Source organism: Schistocerca americana, chromosome 5 (assembly GCF_021461395.2).
Source record: "Schistocerca americana isolate TAMUIC-IGC-003095 chromosome 5, iqSchAmer2.1, whole genome shotgun sequence".
In the NCBI taxonomy this organism is placed as follows: Eukaryota; Metazoa; Arthropoda; class Insecta; order Orthoptera; family Acrididae; genus Schistocerca; species Schistocerca americana.
In genome coordinates this window covers 200304275-200318372 of record NC_060123.1, presented here as the reverse complement: position 1 = coordinate 200318372, position 14098 = coordinate 200304275, and positions in this window count along the sequence as shown.

Below are 14098 nucleotides of genomic sequence, written 5' to 3'. Positions count from 1 at the left end.
GAGTACCTCTTCGTTAGCTATCTAATCGACCCATCTAATCTTGAACATTTGAGAAGCTTTTGTATTCCTCTTCTTGTATTGCTAATAGTCCGTGTTACACATCTCTACGCTCCAGACAAATACATTCAGAAAAGATGTTCCAACATTGAAATTTACATTCGATGTTAGCAAATTTCTCTTTTTCCGAAATGTTTTTCATTGCGTTGCCAGTCCTCTCTGCTTCGGGCACCGTCGATGATTTTGCTGCTCAGATACTAACCTGTCTATTTTTAGGGTGTTATTTTCGAACTTAGTTACTTCACCATTGTCTGAATTAATTCCACTATATTTCCTAGTTTTGCGTTTTCTGATGTTCATCTTACAACCCACATATTTAAGGCTCAGGAAAATGGAAATGCTGTCATGAAACCGATAGTTTGACCACCACAGTTCTTCACCAGGCATTGTCCCAATGGAGCTTGTACACTCGCCGTTGCCTTCCTCTGGCCTCTGAACTGACTTACGTAGCCAGTTATAGTGTGTCTAGAGGTAACGTGGCTTCCCTTCCACGGTCCAACTCGACTTTTTTAACTTTAACAAATATTAACAAAGGTGAAAGAAGTTATAAGTGACAATTTAAAAAAAAAAAACTTAGACTGACCGGAGATCGAATCTGAGAAGGCTGAAATCACACTTTGGCGCTTTACCATTGAACCATCGAATGTAAGTAATTAACGAAACTAAATTTTTCTCGTTGGCGTATTAACCTATTTGAAAATATAGCCACGTTGCGGGTATTTTTTAAACTTGTCTGCACTAAACATTATGAAATACATATAGTTGTTTTCGAACTTCCAGCGTCCTGGTTCAAATGGCTCTGAGCACTATGGCACTTAACTGTTGAGGTCATCAGTCCCCTAGAACCTAGAACTACTTAAACCTAACTAACCTAAGGACATCACACACATCCATGCCCGAGGCAGGATTCGAACCTGCGACCGTGGCGGTCTCCCGGTTCCAGACCGTAGCGCCTAGAACCGCTCGGCCACTCCGGCCGGTAAAATGTTCAAATGTATGTGAAATCTTATGGGACTTAACTGCTAAGGTCATCAGTCCCTAAGTTTACACACAGCTTAACCTAAATTATCCTAAGGACAAACACACAACCCCATGCCCGAGGGAGGACTCGAACCTCCTCCGGGACCAGCCGCACAGTCCATAACTGCAGCGCTCGGCGAATCCCGCGCGGCTCCAGCGTCCTAGAGTAGCATGGGTCAACAACTTCTATTAATCTGTACAAAGAAAAACCACTTACAGTTGCCAGTTTTTTTGTTTTTATTCATTCGATGACTAGTTTCGGGCCGATACCCGTTTTTAAATCATCATAACAAAGTCGGAAATCGCATTTCCGAAGATGTCAAAAACATTTACAGCGCGTACAGATAACTCTATGCACTGTAAATGATCATTGCACATACAGGTAACTGTATGTAAATGTTCCTTGCACATTTTGACATCTTCGAAAATGCCATTTTTGACTTTGTTATGATGATTTGAAAATGGGTCTCGGCCCAAAACTAGTCATAGAATGAATAAAAAGTAAAAATTTGCAAGTTGGACTAGTTTTTCGTTTTAATGACATAATTATTTTCACAACATATTATTTATACTACACAAACACATCGCAAGGAGAAGGCTCGAATTACTAGTACTCGCGTCGTCTTGGTCTCTGAGTACTTTAGACTTTGAATTTCGTCCTTAGGCTATGCCAATTCCCATCAGCATCGATCAACTTAGTGGCAGCGGACGAGTATTAATCGACCACTGTATTATTGTACCTGGGGGTGAGGCGCTTCGGTAGGCTTATCATGAATTTCTATAGTGATATTTCACGAAGACAGGCTGAACTACTTGATAGTATATGCGCAGATGCCTTGAAAGCATTCACTGTGCTATAGGTTTTCCTTAATATTATCACTTGCTTGTTTACTATAACGGCACCGCATGTTTCCGATGACGGCCGCGGCAGGCGAAGTGCAGTAACATCGTGGTCGTGTAATATTTTACTGCAGCCGTTTTCTTACCCTCCGCCAGATGATAAAAACGACGAAGCTCCAGAGAAGTCTAATACAAAAGAAAAACCTTGCATAAATATTGCGAGCAGTGGAAGAATTGGACTCAGATAGGTTCTAATTGGAAGCCGACCACAATAATTTAATTTATATGCTAAGTACAAAATCTACAACTTTAATTTCGTTTCTTTTGTGTAAGGTCACGTAGATGACATAATTGAATGGAGTGTAAGTTCACGCCTGTGGTGCACTGCACTCAGTGGCCTAACTAAGGTTTTTGGGCCTCCTACGAACAACTTTTGGGCCTTTTTGTACTAATAAACGTTCAAAGACTAAATCTGAAAAATTAGACATTCACACTCCACCATACTTTTTCCCCGTCTCCAAATAACCAGCACACTACACAACACATTGCATTTAAAGTAGGGAATATCGCTACTGAACTTATTCAATTTTCTGACCTCTTTAAGTCTAATAATAATAATAATTAAAATTATAATGGCCAATAAACGATCTTTTGGTCTTAGTGCTGTTTACAATTTTTCTTGTAATCGCTTCAGTCAGTTTATCTCGGAATAATCCTCTATCATTTCTAAACAGCATATTGTTGATTGTCTTGAAGTTGCGAGGAACGATCTGTAGGTGGTGAATCGACGTCTTTTAGAGAGCACGGACGGAGTACGACGGAACCGCGCGACTGCTACGGTCGCAGGTTCGAATCCTGCCTCGGGCATGGATGTGTGTGATGTCCTTAGGTTAGTTAGGTTTAAGTAGTTCTAAGTTCTATGGGACTGATGCCCTCAGATGTTAAGTCCCATAGTGCTCAGAGCCATTTGAACCATTGGAACGGAGTACGAAGCAAATGTTGCGGGTTGCATACTTCACAAATCAAGGTGCTGCTGTTACATCACTGCTAACGGGTTTCTTCTGGTCCCGCTCTAGTTCGGAGAGTACGACGAGTCTCAGAACTGTGGCATTGCAGTCGCTTCATAGTCGTAGACTTGATCTCTCATGCAGGGTTGCCAAGCTAGTTGTGACTTATTGACCTGGGTTACGACTAGAGGCTCGGATATGGCAGTCTATCTCTCGTCTTCTGTACAGGACTCCAGAACGTTTCTGGATACATTTGTATTGCTTGCAAGGCCCAGGGACAAAACTTCCTATATGACAGGAACAGGCGAATCGCCCACTGCTTGAAAGAAAAAGAAAAAGGAGAAGTTGGTCTCACTGATACTAAAATACACAGCGAAAAGTTAGAGCTACATATTTCGTGTATAATTTGGTCAAAAATTCGTACGATTCGAACGAGTCAGATTGTAGACTTTCATTTTACTTTATTTTTGCCTTTGAGAGAAAAAATATCATACAGCCACAAACAATTACAAATACGACACTTCTCAAATATTTGTTACAAATATGACCTTAAGCATTCATTTTCTGAAAACAGAATATCTAAATATTATCGATAAGATCTATAACGTAAGTTCAGAAGATGTCAGTGGTAAGGCAGAGACCGAGGGGTTAGAGTGGAAGCTGCCAGTAAAGAAAAAACCCTTGACCCTAGAACCCAAAACTGTTTCATGTGACTCCAGGTCTGTGCTGCTCTTAATACAACACCAATACAATCTACACAAGTTTATTGCCATGTAAAAAAAAAACAATAGTTAAGTAAAAATAAAACATGTGATCCACCAGCACTAAAAGAATTTGTAAATACATTAACGCACCCAGTTTACAACAAGCGGTTGGCTTCTGTCACCAAGTGTTGAGGTGTACACCGCCTGATAAGAAGACGTAATTTCTCAGTTTTCCCAGGCCGCTAAACTGGCCATACGTGGCGTCTAAAACATTTCAAAAACCCTCTAAAAGGTATAAATGGCTAAACACATACAATAATAAAATGTATGAAATGAGACAACTCCAGACTACACACAGAGCACGTAAAAACCAAAAACTTTCGGAATTCTGCATGAATATTTATGAAAATGTGATAATATTAAGTAAGAGACTATTAACATTTAAGAAGCATGGGACAGCCAGTAATGAACACCGATACCAGAAACACAATCAGAATATCATGTATCCTAGTGTGCACATAAGAGCTCTGTTCAAAAAATTCCGGAACTTTGCCCTTAACATTTTTTTGCGCTTACCTTTTACTTATTGTGCACGGTCTCCTTCGAAATACTGTCCGCCACAATTTATATGCCGCTCTCAACGCCATTTACACTTCCGGAAGCAGTCTTGGTTCGGCTCTTGCTGGATCGCGCGAAGCACCGTCTGCGATTTTTCCTTTATTTCGTCTATGGTTGCAAATCTTCGTCCTATCGACGGGGTTTTCAACTTTGGAAATAAAAATGGTCTGCAGGAGCCAGATCTGGAGAGTCAGACGGTGAGGCAGCACAGCAATTTCCGTTTTTTGTGCAACAGTCACTCACCAACAGGGATGAATGTGCGGGTGCGTTATTGTGATGCAAGAGCCATGAATCGTCTCGCCACATTTCAGGCCGTTTTCCTCTCACATTTTCCCGAATGCATCGCTACACGTCCTGATAGCACCATACATTAACAGTTTGTCCCTGTGCTACGAATTCATGACGAACTAATCCTTTAAATTCGAAGAAAACTATCAGCGTGGCTTTGGCATTTGATCTGACCTGACTTCACCTCGTGATTGTTTTGGTCTTGGAGAACCTTCATCGACCTATTGAGAAGATTGAATCATAACCTACGTCTCATCACCAGTTATCATTCTCTTAAGGGACGTCTCGTTCTCATTTGCGAGATCCAAAAGTTCTTCACAGATCGCGAGGCGAAGGTCTTTCTGGTTTTGATTCATGAGCTGTAGAACGAACTTTGCGGCAACACGATGCATTCCAAAATGCTGTATCAGGATGTCATGACATGATGCAACTGAAATGTTGGGTTCTTCTGCAATTTTTCAGTCAGTCGGTCTTCGATTAGCGCGCACAGTTTTGTTGACATTCCTCACATAAGGGTCGTTGGTTGAAGCCGAAGGGCGTCCTGAACGAGGGCCATCTTTAACTCCCGTCTGGCCATTTTTAAACCGTGTGAACCATTTAAACACCGAATACGGCTTAAGTACAAATCATCGTAGGCTTCCGGCATCATTTGGCGTGCCTCTTTAGAAGTTTTCTTGAGTTTCACACAAAATTTAAAGCAGTCGCGTTGCTCCAACTCTGCCATCTCGAAATTCGCAAACTCTGTGACACAACGCTCTACTCAATACAGCACTAAACAGTATCTAAGAGACAAACAACAATGAAAATAGCGGCAGTCACACACTAAAAACAGGCGTGTGCAGGGATGCCAATCGCGTTTCGCTCCAACACACCAGTGGCGTAAATTACGAATGTTCAGGAAGTTTTTGAACAGATCTCGTACAATCTACGACAAAAAACAAAAACAAGAAAAAGAAAGGAACGTGGCACCACCTAGGAATTTTCCGAATGCGACTGATCCACCTGGAAACCAATCAGTCGCTATCTTGTAGTCACACGATCATTTCCTCAGTAAGTACCAGTAGTAGAAATGCATAAAATACAAAATAATGAATGTTTCTTCAAGAAGGGTCGCATGTAGCTTAACACCAGCATTCTAATATGAGTGAGTCAATATTGAAATTAATGACATTATTATCTTAATTAAATTTAGCAATTCGTACCAGAATGGTCCTGACGTAGGGCAAAATGTTAACTTATTTCCTGAAATCCCTAAGCACTTATTTATTTAATATTTTGCTGTATAGAAAGGCAAGGTTAAAAATACCGCTTCAGTTGTAAGGTTCTTTTTATTTTTCAGTGCTCTTCTCTCGCTGGTGATACACCTCGTCTTTTACTCGTCCGCCGTGGTGCTCGGGGTTACAGCACAAAGTTATAACACCTGATGATGGGCATGTAAGGGCCCGAAACCGGCCGTGTGTCAGCTACTGAAAAATAAGAAGAATCTTCCAGCTGAAGCCGTATTTTCAACCTCTCATATAATGCTCATTTGCGGATGTCCCTCCGGCAGGACTGTTTCTATAGAAAGGGAAAAATCATCTCATAACATATGTAGTCACTCGCTACTTCTGTCGTCAATGAAGGTCTCTAGTCTCTTGCATGTGGATGATAGCGGAACCAGATTAGAAGCTCCAAATAAATTGCGGAACGGACTTGATTAAAATAATTTTTAAAAGCGTAATTCGCCCGTTGGTGCGTCCCGTTTATCAACATCATCACCGTAAAAAAGCTAGGGTGCGCGCGTTTTCTCTCTTATTTTGAAGCTCGTTTGATGAACGCAAGAGGACGCAAAATTGTTGTTCAGGCCGCTGTATAAACAGGCTTCTGTTTTGTTTACTGTACTAAACAAGGGACTTAATTTACTCCGTGTATTAGCTTACGTTATTATTTTCGTGTTTGAGGGATACGTTTACATTTATTTTTAGTGTAAACACGCTCCTGTATGTTATTCAAAATTCAACGTATCTCTTTTTTATCGGGACATGCATGACACAGTGCCGTCGGCACTGCACACACGTCTTAATTAAATCGCCGGCCGTGTTTGTGCGTACTGCTCTCGCGTTGACTTACAACGCAAATACTGCTCCGTTGGCCTGCTGTCTGGAAATTGGTAGCTACCGTGTGCTGGTAGCAACGTACTTCCATAACGTTCAGCCACCGCTGAAGTTCCTAAGAACTTGAGCTTTTGGTCCTGGAAGTGACCAAATTAATAGGACCCCCTTACCGAGATACATTCGTCTCTACTAATAACAGGTTACGCGACTTGTCGCCGCACCAACACCTTACATACCCTGCTTACACTCGCAGCTGTAGTGAGTTCTATAGACGCTGAACTGCCTCCTGTGGAGTTACGTGCAGTTCCTCGTGACGTACGTACCCATGTGCAAGAGTACCTGTATCTACCCGTCTTTAGGGACATGGACACCAGCTGGGCATTGTCGTGCTGAAAATGCGAATTTTTCGATTCGAGCACACGATAGCTTTTCAAGTAATTTTGAAGTGAGAAGTCGAGATTGGGAAAATAGGTCAGCAAAATCTTGAGTGGAACAAAGTTAAATGAATACTATGGAGTATTAAAAGTGACATAAATATCATTGGGAGGTAAGACGTATAAGCGTGTCAACAGGACAAATATTAATGAAAGAATTCGGTCGAAAAGATCGTAATAAGAGGTCAACAGGGAAGTTGCGTTCGGATTTATGTGGCACAAGTGCTTAAGATTAATAGTCTCGTATCCATAGCTAGAAACAATAACCGACCTATACGAGATTTCATCTAAACTTAAGTCATTGTCGCGGGAAAGTTTCCAGTCTGTCTCTAAGCTGAATTAAATAGTATTTTGAAGGTAATGACGTCTGCGAATATGGACTGATGTCTGTTATAAAATGCTAATCACACCAGATGTATTTTTATTTTACGCTATTTTTATTTCACGCTAATCCATTTTAATATGTTGTAAACTGTCACGGTGACGAAACCCGCGTAATGGTTACGCTTTTTCATTTTGCACATGGACTTCACATGCTCTTAGCTACTTTGGTTGTGTGATACTCTCGTTAGGAGCACTGTCACATGTGTAGGCTTGGGAGGGAGGCTTTGCGTTTTTCGTGTTAGGAAGGTGTATTACCAGTATGATCTCAGGGTTCTGTCGTTGGCAGAAGGCAGTCAATGGATCTCATTAAGAGAGGCGGGCGTCCCCAGGGAGTGGGCGCTTTTCATAGAAGTGAGGCTGTAGCCTGCTTCATGTTTTTATGGGCAGAGCCAGTACCTGACCCAGCTATGGGCTGAAGACACTGTGCCGCCACTGATGGCCCAAAAGAATAGTCGATAACGACATTTTTGCAGGTTTGGCACCAACATCAAAGATCAAAACGCCATAGCACCGCTGTGCTAGCATGAGAAAGATGATTGGTTTCACTTCTAAATTTCGGTCACTTGGCGTGAAGAGGCTGACCAATGAAAGAGAGCCTGCTCCAGGGCATTACCAGCCTCGTGTTTGTTAATGTGGATTTTGTAACAAGAGTGGGAAGTTTCTGCGGCATTCCCCTGTTTTTTTTCATGAAATAAGTGATATTATCGTCCAGTATAATGAAAAGGATGGCTACCACTCACGATGTAGCGGAGATACTGAGTTGCAGGTAGGAACAACAAAAAGACTGTCATACAAAGCTTTCGGCCAAGCAATATTTTATCAGAACTAGACAACACACACACACACACACACACACACACACACACACAGACAGACAGACAGACGCAACTCACACACACGACCACAGTCTGGCTGCCAAGGAGAGACTGGCAGCCAGAGACTGTGGTCGTGTGTGTGTGTGTGTGTGTGTGTGTGTGTGCGTGTGTGTTTAGTTCTGACAAAGTATTGCTTAGTAGAAAGCTTTGTTTGACAGTCTTTTTATCGTGCCTGTCTGCAACTCAGCATGTCTGCCATATGGTGAGTAGCAACTACCCTTTTCACAATATTGTCATTATTCCATCCTCGATTTTCCATTGTTTGATATTCTTGTCCCTCACATTAGAAATAGCATGGCGTCTTCCACCCCATGTAGAGTTTTTGAAAGCAGAGATTTTAGGAGAGAGAGTTTTGTAGCACTCACGTTCTAGCCGCCATACAAATGTTCTATCAGCCGCCATCTGGTGCTGATGGGCACAGGCTTTGCTGATTTTGGGGAAATGTAAGTTTGGCAATCTGTGGTAGTGTGGACTGTACTCTGAGTCAGCTCACAACTAACTTGTATCGGCACACGATATGCGTTTCCCATTTGATTATAATTTGTGTCTTTGTGTCAGTAACGTTTAGTTCACAAACTGCCCAGATAAAGATAACATACTGCGTTTTCTTCCATAAAATTTGTCACCTTCCCACAGAGTTAGCGTCATTTTGTGTGAATTCAATCCACATTTTAGAAACCTTTTCTCGCTTCTAACTGCTTGTATATTGTGCTCAATAATTAGAGCAAGTATACTCAGACTTCATTAATATAAAGTGATCCTTTAAGTTGTTCTTCATATTTTCCACGGTTAGGCGACCCACTAAAATTAAATACAACCTACTGCATACCTAAGCTTGTTATTCTCACTGTGACGGCGTTACCGGTTTGTACAGCGTCCACACTCGACGATCATTCGCTTATTATTCAGTGAAAGTAACGTGTATTACACTTCCTCATCTTGTTTGACTAGGGAGAACTGTGTCAATTTCGCCTACGATTATGTTTCCTGTTTGTTGTTCCATGACTGTTTGGCTAACGCCCTTGCAGTATACAGACGTATTAAGCAAGAACTTTTGATAGCAACATCATACCATAAAGCTGGTCAAGGGTTAAAAATCAACAGAAACAGCTTAAACTTTCAAAACCATCCTGGAATTCACTAGAAAGAGGCAACACTTAAGGAACCAAGGAAAAACTGTTTTAAGATGGCTGTCTGCGTGATTTAAAACTTAGTCCTCCTCATTAAAAGTCCACTGGTTTCAGCGCCACACCACCTTCTCCGTGGATGCCTATAGGTACATGTTTTGCTATTGTACATCCCACAAGAGCTGAAGAGGTGAGCTACTCATGAGATGAACTGCAGATGACTCCATTATCATCCTTGCAACCTACAGACCTTGGTGTACAGCCGCAGCGATTAATTCCGGCAATTAAAAGGATTGTAGCTTGTTGTGTTCCTCGCGAACAGTCATAAATCTGAGAGGAATCCTACAGCAATATTTGCAAGGAAGGATCCATCACAGTACAGTAGACATCTAACGACATGTCCACCATTGTTGAAACTTGTACAGCTCTGGAAAGCGTATGGAATTGCCTGGAAGGCATCACCTAACCCTACTGTATAAATAGTGCGTTTGCCATATTTTTGAAGTGTAGTTATGGGGGATACAGACAAAGCAATTCATCTAGAAGTGGGTATTGAAAGCCGAGTTTTCGGACTAGTATAAACGTCGCCTTTATTGAAGAGAAGGAAGGAGTATTTGCAGAGCAATGGGTTATGGTTCGTGATGACGAACCAGTATAACGCATAACAGACGTTGTTTTCATTGGTGTTGAAACGTTGAAAAGTTGCCTTGGCACATACAATCTGTGGACTCGAACCTGGAACCCTGTCTTCCCCTAGAAATGTTCTTACCGGCCGAGCTATCCAAAAACTAACCAGAAGCCATTCCCATAGCTGCACTTCTGCCAATACCTCTAGCCTAAAGTTCTTAATCCACATCGACACTCCGAAGAGCACGGAAGAGCATACTTCCCATTGTAGCATGTGTTAGGGTTCCCTCCCGTTCGACTGGCGTATGCTCCGCAAGAAGAATTATTGCTTATGACTCTGTGCGCGCGGTAATGGGTCCACTCTCGTCTTCGCAGTACGTACACGAACAGTATACAGGAAGTGGACGTGGAAAACAGTACAGACGTTACCATAATGCGGAAATGGAGAGATTTATCTGACTTTCAAAAAGTCACGATTATTGGCTTTGCGCCAAGGGTGGAAGCCTTTCTGTAACGGCTAAGTGTGTCAAGTGTGGACGTGCTGCCATAGTTGAAGTATACCGTGCAGGGCAAAAAGGCATTATCCAAAATCGTCGCCGAGACAAATGAGGTGGACCACGGGCCATAGATGACAGGGGCGAACAACAGCGCCGGAGATGCATACGGACGAACAGACGTGCAGCTGTTGAGCAACTGACCGCCCAGATCAATCAAGGGGCTGCCAACGGCGTCTCCTCAACGAACGTTCAGCGACCGTTGCTGCGCATTGGCCTCCACAGAAGGCACCTGGTCCATGTACTCGTGCTGATGTTCATCGGCTGTGAACGCAACCGAGCGTCCACTGGTGGCGTCATGTGGCGTTTTCTGAGGAATCATGTTTTATTCTCCATCAGACAGATGGTCGTTGTGTACGGTGTGAAACGTCTGAAACGAAACATCTTCAAACCGTCGGAATAGCCCAGGTCGGAGAAGGGGTCGCTATGGTGTGGAGGATGTTGGGGTGATATTCCCCAGGTGGTTTCGTCTTCCTGTAAGTCACACTGGATCACCGCAGGTACGCATCTATCCTTAGGAACCATGTCCACCCCTAAATGTCGATTGTTCTTCCTCAGCACTCTAGTCTGTTCCAGCAGGACAACGCAACCTGTCACCTAGCTCGCAGTATACGCATGTGGTTCGCAGAGCACCAAGATGAGATTACGGCCGTGGCCACCAAACTCACCGGCTTTATACCCAATCTGTGTGGCCACCTCAATCGGACTGTCAGTGTCATGGATCCTCAACCGAGAAACCTAGCGCAACTGGCCGAGGTACTGGAGTCGGCATGACTCCACATTCCTGTCGATACCTTCCAGAACCTCACTGACTCTCTTTCTGCAAGTCTCGTAGCGGCCCGCTCTGCCAGAAATGGTTATTCAGGCTTCTGACACGTGATCACGTGTCATCCGTCGCACGTTTTGTAACCAATCTCCTTTGGAGACTCACAACATCTTCTCAATATCTTACAGCTTGCGAGTAGTGTCTGGATGACTCAGTCGGTAAAAGCATTGGCCGTGGAAGGTAAGATTCCGTGTTCCAGTCGCGGTACGACGCTCAGTTTTTAATCTGCCAGGAAGTTTCAAAACAGCGCCAGAGCGAAAGATTCATTCTGCTCACAAACGTATTAATATAGTACACAATAGTGGTACTCGCTCTGTAATGGAACTTCCGCGACAGGGTATATTCAGTGAAGGGTGCTCGCGCAGAGTTGCATATAATTTCCGAACAGAATGAAGTGGGGGAACCGTTATGGCGGTGCGTTCGCGTTCGCATGTGTTTGGCGGCGCGGCGGCGGACTCAGCGGGTCGGGCAGCCAGCTGGCGGTGGATCGATGCGCTGTGTGGCGCGTGCCTGCCGGCCTGCAATCAGGCTGAGTGCCGCCCCCGCCGCCCCCGCCGTCTCCTGCGCCCCTCGCCGCCTCCGCCGCCCCCAGCCTTTTGTGTCGACGCCTGCCACGCCCCCGGGCCGCAGTCCGCCGTCTTCGTGCTATCTGCGGACTCCCGCCGGTTCGCGGCTCGCGACGCTCTACAGTCCCTCCCCCCTCCCCCCTTCCCCCTCCCCCCTCCCATCAACCCATATAGCCTTAAAAAAAAAGAGAAAGAAAAAAGAAACAACTGTACCACCCATCGAGTTATTTACTTGTTATGCGCCGAAGGAGAGCGCTTTTTCGCCCTGTCAGCCTCCAATATGCGTGAATGATGTGTACGGAGTGCTCGCCACAAAACACTGCAGCAAATGGCAAAACAGTTTGACTACCTGCTTTACATCGAGGTGATGTCCACATCCACAGATGGCGGTAGTATCGATTATTCAATGTAGAAAAGGGCAGTGCAGTGACGGAGCTGTCATTTGTATTCAAGTGCTTCATGTGATAAAGTTTCCGATATGATTATACTCGCACGAAGGGAATTAACATGCTTTGAACGCGGAATGGTAGTTGGAGCTAGAAGCATGGGACATTCAATTTCAGAAATTGTTAGGGAATTCAATATTCCAAGACCCGTAGCGTCAAGAGTGTGCCGAGAATACCAAATTCCATTCACCATGGAAATGCAGTGGCCGATGGCCTCCACTTAACGACCCAGAGTAGCGGAGCTGTCAGTGCTAACAGACAAGCAACATTGCATGAAATAACCGCAGAAATCAATGCGAAACGTACGACGAACGTATCCTTTAGGACAGAGTGGCGAAATTAGTCGTTAATGGTCTATGGCAGCAGATGACCGACCCGGGTGTCTTTGCTAACACCATGACATCGCATGCAGCGCTTCTCCGGAACTCGTGACCGTTTCGGTTGGATCCTAGACGACTGTAAAACCGTAGCCTGGTCAGATGAGTCACGAATTCAGTTGGTAAGAGCTGGTGGTAGGGATTGAGTGTGGCGGAGACACCACGAAGCCATGGGCCCAAGTTATCAACAAGGCACTGTGCAACCTGGCGGTTGCTCCATAATGGTGTGGGCTGTGTTTACTTCGAGCGAACTGAGGCCTCTGGTCTAACAGAACCGATCAAAACTGCAAATGCTTGTAATCGGCTACTTTGAGACCATTTGCAGACATTTATGGACTTCATGTTCCCAAAGAAGTATACAATTTCTACCGATGACAATGCGCCATGTCGCCGTGCAACAACTGTTCGCGACTGCTTTGAATAATATTCTGGATAATGCGAACAAATGAGTGGGCCACCAGGATCGACCGACACGAATCCCATCGAACAATTAAGGGACATAATCGAGAGGTCAGTTAGTGCTCAAAATCCTACACCATAAACACTTCCGCAATTATGGACGGCTATAGCGTCAGTAGTGCCGAATATTTTTGCAGGAGATTTCCAAGAACTTGTTGCCCATGCTACGTCGAGTTGCTGCACGACATGAGGACGTATCCCATGACTTTTGTCATCCCAGTGTAAAACGGGTCGTTCCGCTTTACGAACGCAGTACAGCAGCTACTTTACGTAGCACATATTCCACAAGTCCTGGTAGCTTCCTGGACGTACAGTGGTCGATAAAGACACTGCTACCCCCAAAACACAACACATTACCACGTCTGATACGGTGTAGCAAAACAGTTAGCATTCAAAACAGCGTCTCGGAATGGATAAATACAGGTCCTGAATGGTTTTCAAGGGAATCTTACACCATTATTACTGCAAAATAGTGGCAGTCCAGGTAACTATGATGGATTACAGAAGACTTTTGAGACAGTTCCTCACAAGCGACGCGTACCTGTGGAATCCGTCCCCGGTGTGTGACTGGATTCGTGATTTCCTGTCACAAACGTCACAGTTCGTAGTAATTGACGGAAAGACATCGAATAAAGCAAACGCGACATCTGTCGTTCCCCTAGGAAGTGTTATAGGCCCTCTATTGTTGCTGATCCATGTAAATGATGTAGGGACTTCAGGAGCTCTCTTTGATTGTTTTCAGCTGACGCTGTCATTTACCGTTCTGTTAAGTCATCAGAAGATACAAAGAATTGCA